This window comes from Agelaius tricolor, unplaced genomic scaffold (genome assembly GCF_023055355.1).
Source record: "Agelaius tricolor isolate 1412-34295 unplaced genomic scaffold, bAgeTri1.0.p SCAF_11, whole genome shotgun sequence".
Classification (NCBI taxonomy): Eukaryota; Metazoa; Chordata; class Aves; order Passeriformes; family Icteridae; genus Agelaius; species Agelaius tricolor.
Window position 1 is genome coordinate 25933749 of NW_027269271.1, and position 12582 is coordinate 25946330.

Genomic DNA, 12582 nt, shown 5'->3' on the forward strand with positions numbered 1-12582 from the left:
CGAACCAGTTGGGGTAACAAAAAAGAAAACAAACAGAAAAAAGAAAATCATAAAAGAGACAACAGCAGAAAGAAGGGGGAAAAGTAATTATAAAAAGAAAAAAAAAATCCTACCCCAAAACTTATGGCTGATTAGCATAGCCTAGCATCTTAAAAGGCCAAAATACCACATGTGTGGCATGTTACAAAAGAAGATTAAAATAAAGGAAAAAATAATCCAGAGAACCATGAAGTCTCAAAACATCTGGAGTTTTATAGTAACAAGGAGGAAAAAAATCAAAAACATAATAGAAAAAAGTCCACTGCGATACATTATTGTACAATGAAGCTTAATGGAATTGAAAGGAGAAGAGATGAAAAGGCAAAATAAGGGGGGGGCAAAGAAATAAAAGAAACAAGAAAAGGCATTTATATTTTAAAGATGTCACTGAGGGTTTTTATCCCAGTTATTAAAAATTACACACCCTGCTTCTGTAAGCTGTTCCTGTGATGTGTTGAGCGCTCTCTTTCAGCGTAGGACATTCAGCACGCGGGGGAACTCAGCAACCCTTCTGTGCCCAGCACAGGGCACTGCTCACCCCTGGTCTGGGACACACATCTGCAAAGAGGACAGCAGAGAAGCTGCCTGTGCTGGTTTACATTCTGAATCCAATGGGAGATTGGAAGAGAGGCTGGACAAACATAAATTAAGAATGTTTGCTAAAAACAATGCGCACATTCAGGAATTAAGCAAACAGTCTTAAGCTGTTATACTGGCATCAGACACTATTGAAATACCCTCAATGTATTCCCTAACAAACACATGGAAAAAACCAAAATGAAAAGCTTCCCTCTTTATTTCATATTTTCCTTTCTTTTTAATGAACCAGTAAAGGAACAAAAAGATCCTCACATAGTCCAGTCTGCCTTTGTAACATGCCAAGAGTGTGTCTAGGAACAGGATGAGTTTCCAGTGCACCACAGACAGAGCAGCCCGGGTTAGGTCTGTGCTGTGTCTGTCTCCAGCCACAGGAAGATCTGAGCCCAGCGTGTGACAAACCTGTGTGTCACAAACACAGTGTCATCTGCCAACAGTGACTCCATCCTAACTTCCCACTCATTCCCCCTGGACCCCTTTTTTTATATAATTCTGGAAAACCCAGCTCCTACCTTTGTCAAGAACAATAAATAAATATATTTTACAGTCATAGCTTGTCACATGTCATCACAGCTTACAAAGTGGCTCCTGCCCTTGGCAGATCAAACCGAGGAGGATCCTGTGGATGAAATCTGATCTACAGTGGGAAATTGCTAGCTACAGCGGACTGAACTACTCCAGCACAACCAAATTCTCTTAGGAAAGATGAAAAATAGCAGCAAGGTAACTCTTTGCCCATCTATGTAGGTTTTCTGCTGCAAATCCAACTTTCTTTGTACATGGTTCAACACAGCTTGTTCATATTCCTCACTAAATGTTTCACAAAGTTGGGAGTTTTATTGCTGGGGTTTTCTCCCATTTTAGTGAGCGTGGGTTTTTTTAAATCTTAAAACTTACTGTCCTTCTCATACCCTACCCATGCTCATTTCCACAAGTGCATAATGGAGCTTTTATCTCAAATTGTTATTTCAAATTCAGCTCAGAAGAGTAAAGTTTCCCTTCAAACTGACAAACTGCATGAACTTGCCAACACTGGGTTAATCTGCACAAAGCAATGAGGACAACACATAATTTTCTCCAAGGCTGTTCTCAGCAGTGGAGCAGAAAAGCCAGTGGGACTCTCAGTGCTCAGATGGGCTCCTGCTCTTTCTGTGCCGTGCTGGGCCAATCTGATTGTCCATGAGTGAAGACTGAGGTGCCACCTGTAATCCAAGGCAGGCAAGGGATCATCTGCTCAAATGACTGTAGCTGACACTGCCCCACGTGTGTAAAGCTGAGCTCTGCCACAGAGCCCTGTAAGAGGTGCTGTGAACCACTGGGAAGCTGAGTGATGGGGTGGGAGCTTCTTCTCACTGCAGGGTTGGTCACCTCATTCTGCTCTCCCTTGCACCATGATTGTGGAGCTCTTGGGCAAAAATGCTTGTACTTTTTATTATTTGTTTTCAAAAAAAAAGCATTATTTGTCTCTAAAGCATTAAAGCACTGGAATCTTGAAGGATTTGTCTTTAAAACATTATTTTTTTTTAAAAGCAACCCCAGGAGACACAGCTCTCTCCTTCACCCATGGACCTGCTCATCACACTACAGCAGAATCCCACAGAGCTCAGGGTAACACCTGGAGAAGGATAAATCTGAGAGAACCTGCCCTTTCTCCCCTACAAATAAGGAACTCATCCTCACTTTACTCCAAGACACTGCCTAGTCTGGCAGTGTTTGCATTTTGTCTTGCTTGACCATGTTCATTACATGAAAGAAAATCTGAGAGACTTGTTCCTAGGAAAATGGCTTCAAGACCTCAACCTGCTTTAAAGGAAGTCAGTTTTCTCTCCAGAGCAGATGTTAAATCCAGATTTTGCTAACGAACACCCTATTGCTACTCTTGACTCAGGGTGATTTACCACACCCACTGCACTGGTGTGGGCACTGACACCCTCCACCAAGCCCCTGCTCCAGTTTCAAGTGCTGGAGCTGCCTCCAAAGCCTGTTGAGAAGATGAGCTCTGCTGAAGAGCAGTGCCAGGTCCCTCCATTCTCTACAGCACTGTGGGATCCTCTGGATAAAAGACTGTATAGCAATGTTCTTTTCTGAATAGCACTTAATGTTTTCCCACAGTCTTATTGTTTACAGGGAGTTTAGCAAGTCACTTCACTAATTTAAAATAGATTGTGTCCCACATGGGTGGATAACAATAACACATATTGGTGAATCATATGGCTTTCAAATGATATGTATGAAAAAGAAGTGCTACACATATTGTCTGAAATTTTATTGTGTGAAACCACAGCACTTAGCTCCCTACCAGCTGTGTCAACAATTCAGTATAATAAACTAATACAATTGTAGAATAACAGCAAGGTTAGTTCTGAAAATTAAATGCTACGATTGAAAAAGAAATGCAAAAAGAAGATGTAAATTAATACAGATGAACATTATTTCAGGTGGGAAAAACCTGCCTCACAAATGATGGGACCTCATGAAATTTATATCCCATGCCATAGGTTGCAGTGTAAAAGCCAAGGAGGAAAAGGGATTGTATGAGGGAAAGTATTTTTAAAAGGGACAAAGAGTAGGTTTTGATATCTGATTAATCTCGTACATTACATTCTGTGTGACCACTGCAGAAGCATCCCATCTTACCACAAACTACACACCCTGGGTCAGCTTTAAAATGAAAGAATAAAAATCTTGCCTGGACTTGGTTCCAAGGTTCAGAGCAGCTCCCCATCCACGAGAGCAGCTCAGAGGAGCTGCCTCACACCCATGACGCAGCTCGCAGCTCAAGGCCACTGCCAAAGGACATTCCTGACATACTTGACCAATGGCAGCCCATGTACAGGAATGGCTGAGTGAGCCAGGCTCAAATAACAAAGGTTCATATTGAGCTGTCTCACATAATTTTTAATATGCTGCTAAATAAATAAAAAAATAACTGAATAAAAGACATTTTCTAAGATAATATTTTGAGGGAAAACTGGGAAAGGAGCTCAACGGAAATAGGTTTTAAATTGAAATGTTGAACTGTAGCCCAGAAATGACAAGAAAATTAAATCTCTTTTTCTCCTGAACCCCAATAAAAAAAGTCTTAAACACTCTCGGTAGACCACAGTTTTGAAAGAAATGAAATTATGTTATTGTCATGGATGGTTATTAGAAGGTATCTGCAAGGTTTTCCTGAGAGTTATCCCTCTATCCCAGAACCTAGCAGGAAACCACAATCACTTCTGTACCTTACATGGAGGACTTTGAAATCAAAGTGCCTCAAAATCAAATATAAGCAGCTTTCAACATGTGCATTTAATCTTCCTAGGTTAAGAAACACCCTGTGGCCACCACACTAAAGAACTGAAAACGTAAATTGAAGAAATTATATCCATATGATTAAGTAAGATTCTTAAAGAGAAACATGTTGTTAAGTACTTCATTCAGAATAAAATGAAATGCAGTAAAATAGAAGCTATTTGGAATAAATCACTGACGCACATGCTTTCTATGCAAAATGGCAGTGTTCAGCTCAGAGTGGACATCTGGAGCAAATTAGCATTATGTTGAGAATAATATAAAATTAAAACATTTAGTTTCAGCTTCTAAAATTAAATATAAAATCAGAGACCACTGTTGTGTTGGACAGCTTGCCTTGTGACTCTGATAGCAAGAGTTTATTTTGTTTTTCAAGTTGTTTATTCCTCCTATCACTGTCCTAGGAGCCCCGATGCTCCCAGGTACCACCTCTGCAAAAAGCACCAGGCACAAGAGCTGTGTCTCACAACATGCTGCCAAGTCCTGCTCCAGGGCTTCAGAACGAGGAGTCTGAGGCCAAGCATGGGCCAGAGCAACTTGGGTAAATCAAGAATAATTGACCCAAAACTACAGGCAGAACTTGGACCACACCCCAGCCAAACCTCGCAGGAACTGAATGGTTCATTTTTACCTTTGCACGCTGCCTCTGCACCTCCTGGCCCTGGAGAGGTCCATGTGCTGAAGGTGCTGGGTGACTTCAAGCCCTTGTGCAGCTCCTCTTCAAATTTGCTGAGCTCCTCCTGGCTGCTGGTGCTGCTCAGTTCATGTGAGGTTTGGCAGAACCAACCCACAGGAGATCTCCCAGCTCCTTCAGAGGTGAGGAGAGAAGCCTCTGCTCCTGGTGGGACCTGCCCTAATTGTTTCAGGGACAGTGGCTATTGCAAAGCTCCTTCCACACCCAAACAAAGCTTCAGTTCCAACTCCTGTCAATTCTGTGTGCAAACTCCAAGTGCTTAAGGCAAGTGAGCATTTGTACTTCTGCTCTCACTTCCTGGAGAGATTAACTGGGATGAAGGAAGTGTATGGGGCTGTAATTCGCCATAATCACTCTGCTCCCCACCTGGGTCCTCTGTCACTTGAGGGGAAAGGCACTTGAGCTGCATGCATCCTTGAACTTGCTATACATGGACTTGGCCTGTCCACTTGGGTTCTGAAACAGGAAAAAGGAATGTTTCTGCTTCCTTGGGGCGCCAGCCTTGGCACTTGACAAGACCACAAACTTCAGGAAGACATAACTTTCCTCCTGGACATCTTTCCATATGTCCAATTTCAGCACTCTGCTCAAACAGCCTTCCAGAATTTACTGCCTTATAAAACTATCCATCTCCAACTAGACAAAACAGCCACTAGCAGCAGTATTTCTGAAAAGCAGAAGCCATCACCAGCCCAGGACACTTTTGAACAACTCACACCTGGTCCAGGAGCTGTTCATGCCAAGTCAGTGGGTGACCCTGAGCACATCACTTCAACGCCTGTGCAGAGTTTCGTTCTTTGTGTGTTCTGTACTTAAATGCCTCCTCAGCAGGGACTGCATCATCACTTCTGAGGTATTTTTTGAGTATCCTGATCTTATCAGTCACTGGGGCAAAGCCTCTGAGCCAGGAGCAGAGCTCTGGAGAATCAGAACTTCCAGCAGAAGATCTATAACCATAACACTGGAGAGAATGCTGGACACATCAGCATCTTCAGGTAGTTTTTACTGCTTTTGTGCTCTCTAATAACCTTGAAAGTAACATTGAACAAGCAACCAGCAAATAGTTTATGAAGCACAGAAATGAGCTCTTTACAGTATGGCTTATCTCCTTTTTAACACCACTGGGAACACGCAAACCTTGCCACCTGTTCCTGGACTTCCTTTAAGGTAGCCCTGTCTTTCAACATGAAACCTAAATTGGATGTGCACAGCCTTGCTCCTGCACTGTGCAATGTAAACACCTGCACATGTGTTTTAAATAGCCTCACACCTCTATATGTAAAATTTCAGACACCTGTGAATTGGCCTGAAACAGCCCCACTGGGTTTTGTGGATGGAGAACAACTTCCAGGTGCAGATGAATAAGGTTATTTCAAGGGCACAGGCAATGTACAGCCTCCACTCTGAGTATGTACAATACTGTATTTCCAAACTCAAAGCAACACTCTTAAATGTGTCCTCTCTGTGACTCATTAATCAACTACTAAAATTGGAAATAAGTGCATTTCAGTCTCACTGGCTTGCACTGAGCTCTAATTCACTGGGGCTTTAATTCTGTAAAGCACCTTGAGATCTCTGCATTGGGTGAGCACTCCTCAGGTAAGGACAGTCCCAGCCTTAGAAAAGCCCTTCACACAGATGCCCAGGAAAGGCTCATTTTCATCAGTTTTAGGCCACACTGCTTTGTGATTCTTCTGCAGGGCACTTTCTCTCCATGATTCTCTTTTGAAATATTAAAAAGATTCTGTTCTTTTATTCCAATTCTACCAGCACCTTCACAGAAGAACCTCACAGCTCGTTTCTTATTTCAAAATTTTGGTCCATTTTGGCACATCATTTCCTCATAAAGAACTCTGATAAACTTTTTCAAATGATAGGCTATGTGAATAAAGGCTGGAACTCTAAATTAATCTACAGTATGTCTTTTTAAAACCCTACCTGTCCTCTTTCTTCTTCAGTCACCTCACAATTGAGAAAAAAAAACTTTAAAAAGTTTAATTTTCTGTGTAAGAGATGAGTCCTGCAGCAAACTCGCTTTGATTTCACGGTGATCTTTGTGACCACAATGCATTCTTTGTAAAGGAGAATGAACTTTTTCATTTAATGAATGATTAGACCTTTCCCAAGAGCTGCCAACATTATTTTCAAAAGCCGTGTCTTTTTCTCCTTCCCCAGAAGAAAATCCAAAACAACCTCAACTCTTCATTCATAGCAAGCAAACACATATTTTAATGACAGTGAAGAAAGGTTTGCTGGTAGAAACAGTACCTTTTATTAGCCCAGCTAATACAGAAAAAGACAGAGAGGCTCTCACCATAAAAGCCTTTCTTTGAAGATGATCTTTAAGATCCCTTCCAACCCAAACCATTCTGTGATTCCATGTAAAACTCTCTCCAGACTGATTGCAAGGAATTGTAGCCAGAGAAGGAAAAGAGAGATGCATTCAGTTTCCATTGCTCTACAAAGAGAGGTTTGATGGGCACAGGGGGCTTGGGGGCATTTCCACACTGGCCTGAGCAAAGAGTGGCAGAGCTCCCCTCTGCCTTTCCAAACAGCTCATTAATCCAGACTCAGGACACCACAGCTGGGATTGTGAGCTTCCAGCTGCGCAGCAGGCAGTGCCCGGCTTCCCAAATGGGCACCACCCATGCAGAGGCACCCCATGGACCCAGGGAAATGGCTGCTGGCAGCCATCCTCAGGGGTGGAATGGGAATGCCTTGCTTTGGACAGAGCAACCATGTCAAACAGCCAGGACTGCTCCACTCTGTTTTTCACTTTTTACCCTTGGCATGGTTCTTCAGATCCCTCCTACAGCAACTCCTCTCCCACTGACTGCAATCCTGGAAATGCCAGGGCCCATAGGAGTGGAGAGATGCAGCCTTTCTTTCTGTCCAAACAACCCTGGGTCAATATTTTGTGTGGACAAAAACCCTCACCATCTTTCTTGTGAGCTTTATGTGTTCTTTTCTCACTGCCGAACATGAAACTATGAAGCAAAAACTCTTTAAATTTCATACTGGAGGCTGGTGCCTTTTTAATTAGTCTTTACTTACAGAGAAGCTAAAGAGCAGACAGGCAAGTTGCAGTTGGAAAACATATGCAAGGAAAATAAAAGGGGCAGGAGTGACCAACCTACTAGCCTTTCCTGTTCTCGTGACTTTTATATACACATGATCTCACCAATTACATGATATGACATCAACAGGGCCATTCTCTCTGCACTAAATGTCTTCAAAACATTCCTGGCCAGAGAAATTTATCTCTGAAACCACCCACCAGCATCAATCTTTTGCATATCCTGAAACAGGGATTGCACAGTCGTGCTTCTGTCATGTGATGAGAAGCATAACTGGTTACAGAGCCCTTGTATGTGCGACCACACACACCACCACTGATGCAGCACTAAATCAATCTCTTGAACTTGCCTCTTTCAGCAGAAAATGTGCAGAGATCTGCTCTAAAAGCTGAGTCTTGAGCTACAGGATGGCAGTGTGCTAGAGCAACACAGAGAGCTGGGGCTCAAGCCAGCACCAACAGGATCCCCTGCCGAGACACAGTGCTACAGGTGCTCAAAATCACTGCTTCAGCTCTGGCACCTAGGTCTGTCTGCCACTAAAGCACAGCCAGAGTGAGGAACTCCTTAAACTGAGAATGGCTCATCACCATTAGAATTCCTTTTCCTAATCCTCACCAGGAGCCAATACCTGTATGCAGCCAAATAATCCACCTCATCAATCTCTTCACATTTTCTCACCAAACCAGGAAAGCAAGACAGCTCAATTTCATGGAGGAAATCAGGACAAAGGGAAAGAATGGTGGCATCCCTCTGGGAGGACACGACCAAGCCTGGCTGGGTTGGAGGGCTGGGAAAGGCAGGGCATGGGGGGGTTCCAGCTGAGAAAATGGAGCAGTTCTCAACCGAGTCAACTGCACTCACTGTCTTGCTTTCACTGGGGGGGCACCAAGAAAACCAGATTGGCAAGACAAAGGAAGCAGAACAAATGCTGAGCAACCCATGGGGTTGCTTTTTACCAAAAGCACATAATTACTGTGTTCATTTGCAACCCATGGGGCAGACTGTGCCCACTGAAAAGATTTTAAAATTAGAACCCAGGACGGTGACAAAAAAAAATTACAAAAAGGGTACAGAATACTCCTTCTGCCTCTGATGCTGTGTACAATGAGTAACAGGCCAATCATTTTGATGTGTAAACTTAGTTCTGCTCAGGACCAGCCAAGTTCATGCACCTAAATACCCCATGTCAGGCAGCACAAAACATACCCCCATTTTTCTTTACTTTGTTTGGTTCTCCATTGATATTTTCCACCATAACTAACATATGATTTTCCCTCAAAACTTACCATGACAAAATCACAGCTCTTAAACATAAGAGTACAGCCCGCAGGCTGAGTTAAAGCATGCCCTGGCACAAGGAGGACGTGCAGGACACACTGAGCCACAAAGGATTACGCCAGCAGATTACCACAGACACATCTGTGAGCTCACCATTAAAAGCCACACGCAGCAATCTCTGGCAAACAACACCAGTGGCAATGTAAATGATCCTCCATCACACACAGAGAAGATTTGGTCAACAAAGGAGACCCTGTGCAAGCTCTGGGTTGAAGCATCTTCTCCCCCAGGCCGGCCATTCCTGCACATGGCTGAACCACCAGAGTGAGTGTGCTGTCAGGTCTAAGTGCAGGAAGAAATGATTTTGCTTTTACCAAAAGCACGTCATTATTGTGTTCATTTGTAGGTTGTTCTGAAAAGTCATGTTTGTTTTTTAGCAAAACAAGTTTTGTGAATCCTTTCTTGTTCAAACAGTCAAGTTACTCAGCTCTCCCATCTACCACAGACAAGGATGAATTGGGTGCTAACTCACAGGACTGGCCTCTTCGCTGTCTGGAATCTCACTGACAAACAGCCCAGCACATAAAAAATGCAAAGTCCACTGGTCCACACACAATGTCAACAAATCCAGGCTCTCACCAGCTCACCTGGGATATCCTGCCTTTCTCCCTTAAGCTGTGGGCTTGGACTGTTAGTAAAAAGTTGACACAGCTGTCCAAGATACAAACCCACTGGCACTTCATCTGATATCTTAAAGTGACAACAAACAAACAAATCCAAAAAGTTTTAATGCCAAACACAATAGTACAGCTCCAAATACATGCTAACATTGATGGGAGGATCAGGGATCTGGAGGCAGGGATCACAGTAAATTTTAAAAAAATTAGAAGTTTTTTTTTTCTTTTAATGCCAGCTGGAAGTTGTGAAAAACTGGAGAATTCTAAACTCTAGGCACAGCAGAATACTGTCCAAATTTCATGCCCTTTCAGTGCTGGGTAGGTGATCTAGGATGTAAATGGCAATATAATAATGGTGAAGATAAACAAGATAAAAACATGTAATCCTGCAGAGGAAAGAAAAGTCATTATGACTCACTTTTTACTGTTGGCCACTGTTCAGTAACTGGCAACTGAGCCACGAAGGAGCCCATGGATCTGTGATGTGTCAGGAACAGTTTCTCAGCTGAAACACAGAGTTACTGCTATTCTTTGATCTGCTCTTGTGTATGGATGTTATACTCTGCCTGTGTGCACAGGAATCCCAACTGGAAAAGTGCTCTTGTAACACAAGGACCATACACACTGTGCTGTAGTGCTCTGGTTTGTTTAGAATATTAACTGGTCTTTTATTTTACTCTAATCCTCTGAATTGACACTATCAGCATGCAATATCCATGATACACATTTCATCTGGTAGCAATCTTCCCCCCACAAAATCCCTAAACTCTAACTAATGTGAAAATCACTCTACTAAGGTGATAGAATGTGAAAGCAATCCCTTTAGAATTTAGACCAAAATTCGGACAATTATTTTAATTATTTTAATTTTTTTTTAAGAAGTCTTTATTAAGGTTCCTTATTAACTGCTTTACAACTCCAAGTTCATTTGAGAAATAAACTGAAACTGGATGAAGAGAGTACAAACTACTTGTCCATCAAATCCTCTTCCAGATTAACCTAAAACCACACCACACTTCTTTTTAAGTAGCTTTAAGTGTGTTTAACAAAATATAGGGCTTTCTTTTTTGACAAAAAACTATTTTCTTGATAATATTTTCCAAATTATCTCTGTGGACCTAAAATCTCAAAACAAAAAAATAGTTTTGTTTTGCTTTTAGTGAAAATGTAGATTCTGGCAACCATACCTGTGCCAAAGGATCTGGAAGCTGGCATAGGAATTTGTCTCATTGTATGGCTACCTCTTAAGTTTACTTATCTCACTTCCCTGTGACCTAGCAATTGCTATTTCAACACAGTAATGGATTTATGTGTAAAAGACAAAAAGAGAGATGTACATATTTTTGAATCCAGCCCAGTAAGAAACAATCATTTTCAATTAGCATGTCCTCAGATGAATACAATAAGCCAGTGTTTTTCATTTCCAATTTGTTTTGTTCCGTGCAAAAAGAATTAAAGAGATAAAGGACATACAAAGACTGGTCCCAGATGCAGCTGTAAAGCAAGATTTATCAATTAGTATGTTAGAAATATCAAGCTGGCCACCATGCCATTCAGATTCCCACCTTTTATTTGTATCAGGTTTTCTGCTTTTAATTAAATATTGAATATCAGGCCAGTTACTTGATACAGCATCAAAATAGTAGCTGCACCCCAACACTGTTTGGTGACTGCCACATTCAGTGTGATGCAGGAATTTACACAATTAGAGGGAAGAGAAGATGCACTGAATAAAGGTCTCTTTCCATTCTACCTCTAGAGGGAGGAGCTCCAGAGCACTAAGTGCACACAGTTTTATGTTTTCAAATAACGCTGTTGTACCTTCAGCCATCCCATCACTGCCCTCCCTGCCCAGTGTGACACAGCAGCCACACTCAGCCCTGAATGGTGCTGAACATGGAATTTTCTCTCAGAGCAAACAGAGCTTGGATGAGCTGCACTGCACTAAAGTCAACTGTGTTTGTCACCTATCCAGAGATGACAAAAATCCATTGTAGGTGTGTTCAGCAGGTGTCACCTCACCTCAACTCAGGGCCCAGTGTCACAAAGCAGGCACTGTGGTACCAACACTGACTTCTTGCCCCTGTTTTTACCCTTTTTTTACTCATTCTTCCATTGTTTTGCATGCCTTCAGCTCAGTCATGGCAAGTGTTTGCAGAGTCATGCTGTGAACCAGACCAGTGACTTTCCCAGAGTAAAAACCAGAGAACATCAATTTTAATCACGTCTGTTCAACTCAAACTGTGGATCCCATAAGACAAATAATGGAAAAAAGGGACAGCAACATTCAAACCCTGGTTATTTATTCATATAAAGAGCCAGGGAAAACTTTTTAAGCCCTGCTGAAAGCCCATGCACTGTGAAACTGTTTGGAGTAGCAATGGCCTAATCCAGCCAAGGTTGCAGGGCGCTAATCGAAAGCACAGGGAATCACTTCCCAATCTCTTAAATAAACACCAATTATAGAGTAAAACTGCAGCCTGCTTAACACTCTGATCCCTGCTCAGCTCTCTAGGATCTCTCTTTTCCTACCCTAAACCACCAGAAGTCTGCTTGGCCTGCAGTGTTCCACAGACAGTGCTCCTGACCTGTGCCTTGATGAATCTCAGACTTGTTGAAATTAGACTCAACACAAATATAAATTATTGTTATTTTTACAATTTCTATTAATTTTCAAGACCTTACATTTTCACAGGTACACAGACATCAGGCTTCCCATCCTCTGGCATGCACAGATGAGAAACGTCTGCTAAATGTAAAAAAAAAAAAGACCTGGTAATATGGTAATATTTATCATTCCATACAGTAACATGGAGAGAGAGCTTGTCATTATACTGATACAAATCTTTGCAGATAAAAAGCATTTTGTGTGGCCCTAGTATTTGCTGAAAAACTCTCAGTGTTTTCTTCTCAGCATCACCTG

At 42.2% G+C, this 12582-nt stretch overlaps 1 protein-coding gene across 1 annotated transcript in view; it reads right to left on the reverse strand.

Annotated features, from left to right (window-relative positions):
- GLIS1 (GLIS family zinc finger 1) overlaps positions 1-12582 on the reverse strand; it is a 179995-nt gene that overhangs the window by 41257 nt on the left and 126156 nt on the right.